Genomic DNA, 8,317 nt, shown 5'->3' on the forward strand with positions numbered 1-8,317 from the left:
GGAGACTAGTCATACCTGAAGCAGATGAGTCTGCAAACTGTTACCCCCCAACTGAAGTTCTCTGGTTTCAACAGTCCTGCGTGGTAACAGCAATGGATTCTAGTTACTTGTGCTAAAATCATATTCCTCTTAACAGAAATCTTCATCACTTTTCTGTTGTAGAGTAAATAGTACAAGCCAGCACTATTTTAAAAATAACAAACTCTTGATAGAAGATATAAAAAAACTACAACTAACACCACAAACTCCTCTCCATCCCCGAGGAGATGCTACTTGTTCAGAGCGGCAAGGAGAATGACTGGGGGGCGGAGCTAGAGGGGGAGCTATATGGACAGCTCTGCTGTGTGCTCTCCTTGCCTTTCCCTGTAGGGGAGGAGAATATCCCACAAGTAATGGATGATGCCGTGGGACCGGACACACAATGTTGGAGAAATAAAAACACATACAAGGCAAGGCAGTTAAAGCTGGGAATCATTACAGAGAAGTTTAAGGCATCTTTGATTGAAAACCCCCCAATAAGGCCTGTTTTATATGTACTCCAAAAAATCCATAAGGATGAAAATCATCCTCCTGGCTGCCCCCATAATGGCAGGGGTCAATTCGTATTTTTCTAAAATATCAGTATTTTTAGATACTGATTTTGTATCTAAATAAATAGATTTGGGACATATTGGAAATAAGTGTATTTTATACACATTAGATGTAACTAGCTTATACACCTCAATTAAACATACCCAGTGGAATCATGGCAGTGGCTACTATTCTCAAAACAGACAGTGAATATGTGGATAAGGAATTACAATTTTTGATTGATTTATTATCTCTGATTCTTTACCAAAATTATTTCTTGATTCTAAGATAAAAAAATGTTTTGCAGAAAGAGGGGACAGCCATCGGGCTCCAGCATGCGCCCAACATATGCCAATGTTTATATGTCAAGCGTTGAAGAAAAATGAGTATACCTCATATGCTATTCTTCGCTTTGGTGCCGCCTTGTGGACATTCATTGATGACATTTTTGGCATATGGTTTGGGGGACGTTAGGAGCCTTTGGAATTTGTACATAATCTGAATACAGCTGTCACTGGTCTAAATTTCACTCTCAATATGAGTGAAGTGGGGAATCCAGTTTTGGATACCTTTTGTATATATAGAAGGTGGTTTCTCAAAACTGATTTTTACATTAAACCCAACTGATAAAAATAAAGTTCTACAATACAACAGCTCCCATTCAATCAACACACTAAGAGCAATACCAAGAAGTCAGTTTATGAGAGTAAAGAGAATGTCACTGATGATGAAAAAGTAATCAAAGATTAAATTAAATGGGCCAAAAAATTTATAGCGATAGGTTACCCTGAAAAAATTGATTATTGAACAACTAAAATCTGTAAGTGATGATTAGGAGTACAAAAGAATCAACAAAAATAAAAATTATGAAAAGGATAGAATGATATTTGTAACCCAGTATAACAGCTTGGGCCCAAAAATTACAAACATTTTAAACAAATATTAGTACATCTTGAAAGAATGCAATCCCCACATTGAAAGTTTCCAAGAGAAACCCATGACAGCCTAAAAGAAAAGTAGTTGAAAGACACTTTTAGTACATGCAGGATATAGGTAGAAAAAAGCTAAGTATACAGACAACAATTGGTTCGAATAGAACTGGATGTTACCATTGCAGCTCCAAAATTAGAGGGGACAATTTTGTCCACCCCATAAATGGGACTAAGTATAAGATCAAAGATTTCCTAACGTGTAGATCACGTAATGTAAAATTAATTATTAAATGTCCGTGTGCCAGGATTTATGTAGGGGAGGTGAGTAGGGAGGCAGGAGAAAGAATGACTGAGCTCAGGGTAAAATATTAGGACAAAAAACAAAGATGACCCTCTTCCTCTCACTTCCTCTCCATGGGTCAAAATATTAGTCAATTGCGTTTCAGGTGATATAACATGTGACTAGACCCAGGAGGGGAAGATGACAGGGAACTACTACTTAAAAAGAGGGAAATGTTGTGGATTAGGAAATTGGATTCCTACAACCAAGGCGTTAAATAAAGATTTTGATTGGTCTCTGTTTTATATAAATTACCTGTAAAAATTAAATATACTGGTTGATGATTCTGATCTTGTAGGTTTTGTTTTTAATTGTATTTAAAATGTATATATTCAAGCAATGGGCATATAGAAATTGTATACATGCATATTTGTAAAAATGACCACAAGATGGCAGTGCTACTTAGCTAGTTAATTATTGAGAGATGCATAGGTAAAAAGACACACCTGTACATAAAGGGACAGTTTAGTCAAAATTAAACTTTCATATTCAGAGTATGGGCCATGTAATTTTTAAACAACTTTCCAATTTACTTCTATTATCTAATTTGCTCGATTCTTTAGATATGCTTTGTTGAAGAAATAGCAATGCACATGTGGTGAGCCAATCACACAAGGCCTCTATGTGCAGCAACCAATCAGCAGCTACTGAGCTTATCTAGATATGCTTTTCAGCAAGTGATATCAAGAGAATGAAGCAAATTAGATAATAGAAGTAAATTATACAGTTGTTTAAATGACATGCTCTTTCTAAATCACGAAAGAAAACATTTGGGTTTCATTGTCCCCTTTAATATAAATAACATGACTAAGAACCTATTGCAGGTTTGAAACATTGTTACTCTATCATGGACCCTGTCTGAGAAAATAAAGGTCTTTTAACGAATTATTTGGAGGCTGTCAAAGATCAGCCTGAGAATAATAAGGTATGTATTTTGAAAAATTATATTTAGTTGTTTAAATATTGAAAAAAATAAGGGTAAAGCTAATGTCTATAAAGCAGTGGGTGCTGCCATATTGTAACTTAGGGTTACCTTTTCTACTGCGGCCAAATTAGGAATGGTTATAAATGACTTACTAAAGCGTGCAACCAGATGGACTGTGTAGGAATATAGCGGTGTCTGCACTTTTATGTTTAACATGAATTGGAAAGGCCACAACATTCAGAATTATAGAAAAGGAGGAACAAAATAAACGATGAAAGCATATTGTAAAGTTGTTTTTACTATCACCTAATTAAACAATGTAACAGTATATTAAAAGGACAGTCAACACTAAATTGTTATTGTTTAAAAATATAAGATATGCCTTTACTACCCCACCCCCCAGATTTGCACAACCAGCATTGTTATATTAATATACTTTTATGGTATGGTATATTTAATATAGAGCAAATGATTTTTAGGTTGTTAATTTAGTCCTGCATTTGTTGTACTGTTATCCAAAGGTCTTACTTCTAATGTTTTGTTAATTGCTATTGATGTTCAATCCTTATCAATGTTTTGCTATTAGTTCTTAAATTTATAGCTGTCTTATGCCATAGTTTCAACCCCTCCAAATGTTACTGTCTGTTAACTTAACTTATCTCACCCTGACCAGACCAAGATCTAACTTTCCAATTGGCCCTGTCATTTGTCTCTGATTTATCAATCAAGTAATTTAGGTGGGACACAGCTGACTTCCCTGGGCTGTGCATTGCTATAACAACATATGTTCACATTTTTAAAGTGAACATTTTATAAGTGAGGCATTAACAATAGAATTATACAAGAATTAAGTGAACATTTATAAGTGAGGCATTAGCAATAGAATTATACAATAATTAAGTGAACATTTATAAGGTGAGGCATTAACAATATAATATACCAAGCATTAAGTGAACATTTTATAAGTGAGGCATTAACACTAGAATTATACTAAGATTAAGTGAACATTTTATAAGTGAGGCATTAACAATAGAATTATACAAAGATTAAGTGAGCATTTTTATAAGTGAGGCATTAGCATAGAATTATACACTAATTAAGAGAACATTTTATAAGTGAGGCATAAAACAATATAATTATACAAGAATTAAGTGAACATTTTATAAGTGAGGCATTAACACTAGAATTATACAAGAATTAAGTGAACAGTTTATAAGTGAGGGCATTAACAATGATAATTATACAAGCATTAAGTGAACATTTTATAAGTGAGGCATTAACAATAGAATTATACAAGGAATTAAGTGAACATTTTATAAGTGAGGCATTAACAATAGAATTATAAAGAATTAAGTGAGCATTTTATAAGTTGAGGCATTAACAATAGAATTATACAAGGGAATTAAGTGAACATTTTATAAGGTGAGGCATTAGCAATAGAATATACAAGAATTATGTGAACATTTTATAAGTGAGGGCATTAACAAAAGAATTATACAAGAATTAAGTGAGCATTTTATAAGTGAGGCATTAACAATAGAATTATACAAGAATTAAGTGAACATTTTATAAGTGAGCATTAACAAAAGAATTATACAAGAATTAAGTGAACATTTTTATAAGTGAGGCATTAGCAAATATCATTATACAAGAATTAAGTGAACATTTTATAAGTGAGGCATTAGCAATAGAATTATACAAGAATTAAGTGAACATTTTATAAGTGAGGCATTAGCAATATAATTATACAATAATTAAGTGAACATTTTATAAGTGAGGCATTAGCAATATAATTATACAATTACTAAGTGAACATTTTATAAGTGAGGCATTAGCAATAGAATTATACAAGAATTAAGTGAATATTTATAGTGAGGCATTAACAATAGAATTATACAAGAATTAAGTGAACATTTATAAGTGAGGCATTAACAATATAATTATACAAGAATTAAGTGAACATTTTATAAGTGAGGCATTAGCAATAGAATTATACAAGAATTAAGTGAGCATTTTATAAGTGAGGCATTAACACTCTAGAAATATACAAGAATTAAGTGAACATTTTATAAGTGAGGCATTAACAATATAATTATACAAGCATTAAGGTGAACATTTTATAAGTGAGGCATTAACAATATAATAATACAAGCATTAAGTGAACATTTTATAAGTGAGGCATTAACAATATAATTATACAAGAATTAAGTGAACATTTTATAAGTGAGGCATTAACAAAAGAATTATACAAGAATTAAGTGAGCATTTTATAAGTGAGGCATTAACAATAGAATTATACAAGAATTAGTGAACATTTTATAAGTGAGGCATTAGCAATAGAATTATACAAGAATTAAGTGAACATTTTATAAGTGAGGCAGTAACAAAGAGAATTATACAAAAATTAAGTGAGCATTTTATAAGTGAGGCAGTTAACAGTAGAATTATACAAGAATTAGTGAACATTTTATAAGTGAGGCATTAACAAAAGAATTATACAAGAAATAAGTGAACATTTTATAAGTGAGGCATATAGCAATATCAGTTATACAAGAATTAAGTGAACATTTTATAAGTGAGGCATTAGCAATAGAATTATACAAGAATTAAGTGAACATTTTATAAGTGAGGCATTAGCATTAGAATTATACAATAATTAAGTGAACATTTTATAAGTGAGGCATTAGCAATATAATTATACAATTACTAAGTGAACATTGTATAAGTGAGGCATTAGCAATAGAATTATACAAGAATTAAGTGAATATTTTATAAGTGAGGCATTAGCAATAGAATTATACAATAATTAAGTGAACATTTTATAAGTGAGGCATTAGCAATAGAATTATACAATAATTAAGTGAACATTTTATAAGTGAGGCATTAGCAATAGAATTATACAAGAATTAAGTGAACATTTTATAAGTGAGGCATTAACAATAGAATTATAGAAGAATTAAGTGACAATTTTATAAGTGAGGCATTAACAATAGAATTATACAAGAATTAAGTGAACATTTTATAAGTGAGGCATTAACAATATAATTATACAAGAATTAAGTGAACATTTTATAAGTGAGGCATTAGCAATAGAATTATACAAGAATTAAGTGAGCATTTTATAAGTGAGGCATTAACACTAGAATTATACAAGAATTAAGTGAACATTTTATAAGTGAGGCATTAACAATATAATTATACAAGCATTAAGTGAACATTTTATAAGTGAGGCATTAACAATATAATTATACAAGAATTAAGTGAACATTTTATAAGTGAGGCATTAACAATAGAATTATACAAGAATTAAGTGAGCATTTTATAAGTGAGGCATTAACAATAGAATTATACAAGAATTAAGTGAACATTTTATAAGTGAGGCATTAGCAATAGAATTATACAAGAATTAAGTGAACATTTTATAAGTGAGGCATTAACAAAAGAATTATACAAGAATTAAGTGAGCATTTTATAAGTGAGGCATTAACAATAGAATTATACAAGAATTAAGTGAACATTTTATAAGTGAGGCATTAACAAAAGAATTATACAAGAATTAAGTGAACATTTTATAAGTGAGGCATTAGCAATATCATTATACAAGAATTAAGTGAACATTTTATAAGTGAGGCATTAGCAATAGAATTATACAAGAATTAAGTGAACATTTTATAAGTGAGGCATTAGCAATATAATTATACAATAATTAAGTGAACATTTATAACTGAGGCATTAGCAATATAATTATACAATAATTAAGTGAACATTTTATAAGTGAGGCATTAGCAATAGAATTATACAAGAATTAAGTGAATATTTTATAAGTGAGGCATTAGCAATAGAATTATACAATAATTAAGTAAACATTTTATTAAGTGAGGCATTATCAATAGAATTATACAATAATTAAGGTGAACATTTTATAAGTGAGGCATTAGCAATAGAATTATACAAGAATTAAGTGAACATTTTATAAAGTGAGGCATTAACAATAGAATTATACAAGAATTATGTGAGCATTTTATAAGTGAGGCCATTAACAATAGAATTATACAAGAATTAAGTGAACATTTTATAAGTGAGGCATTAACAATAGAATTATACAAGAATTAAGTGAACATTTTATAAGTGAGGCATTAACAATAGAATTATACAAGAATTTGAACAAGGATTGGGCAAGGGGTAAGACACAATGCAAGTACTTCTGTAATATTATGTTTTATGTCCCTCATTGTTTCCTTATGCAACTGCTACTGTAATACTGTGTCTTATGTGATTAATTGGTTCCCACTTTTGTAAAAATCAATATATCACATTCCTTTTTGCTGCCTCTGGTCTCTATAACAAAATACATTATTTCAATTACTCCTTCTCCCTCTCCACCTGCACTGTTCATTAGCCCATCTCTCTTAAACTCACCTTACTTTTGTAACTCACTGAACTTTAACTATTCCGAAACACTCTCTCTCCCCCCTGCACCTCGTCTCAAACAGTCTCATTACTGCAAATCTGTATCTCATCTCATGTCACTCTCCCTCTTGCTTTTACTAACTGCTGGTGATATCTCCCCTAATCCTGGTCCCCAACAACTTCCTAACCATGCACATCCATGGTGTACCGTCCCATAGACTCAGGAAAACAAAACTCTGCCAACCTTACTCACATTCCTCTTGCATCAAATGCCACTACCCCCTTTCACTTGTGCACTCTGGAACTCTCGCTCTGTTTGCAAACAAGCTCACTTCTATACATGACATCTTCATTCCCGCTCCCTCAACCTTCTGGCTCTCTCCCCTAGACACAGCATCCACTGCTGCTCTGTCACATGGGGGTCTCCACTTCAGTCACACTCCTAGGTCTGGTAATAGACAAGGAGGTGGTGTAGGTATTTTACTTTCCCTCTGTTGCACCTTTCAACAAATACAACCCATCTCTTCCCTCACATTTTCCTCATTCGAATCCCCACATGATTAGCTTATTCACTCCTCTCTCTATACGTGTTGCAGTCATATACAGACCCCCTGGCTCCTCAATTTCTATATCACATGGCGGCCTGGCTACATTATTTCCTTTCTTCAGACACCCCTGCCCTTCATTCTTGGCGACTTCAACATCCCTCTTGACAATCGCACTGCCTAATCTGCAAAACACTTCTGCAACTCACTTCCTCTTTCGGTTTGTCACAATGGACTGATTATCCCACTCACACAGGACCTGATCTTTTAGCTATAGATGCACTCTCTCAAACTTCACAAACTCCTACTTTCCTCTTCTGACCACCATCTCCTACTTGCAACATATCATCCCTCCCTACAACTCTCCCTCCTTCTACTCCTCACACCAAACTTCACAGAAGCATTATGTCATTAGATCAGCAACAGCTTGTTAATTCCCTCGAACCTCTCCTCTCATCCTTCTCCTCCTTTTCCTGCCCTGACCCAATCTATCTGCCACTATAATTCCACCCTTACATCCGTCCTTGACAATCTGGCCCCTCTTACCATAACTCGGAAAATCACACACTCATCCTGAGCCCTGGCATACTCCTCT

The sequence above is a fragment of the Bombina bombina genome, chromosome 2, assembly GCF_027579735.1.
Source record: "Bombina bombina isolate aBomBom1 chromosome 2, aBomBom1.pri, whole genome shotgun sequence".
NCBI lineage: Eukaryota > Metazoa > Chordata > Amphibia > Anura > Bombinatoridae > Bombina > Bombina bombina.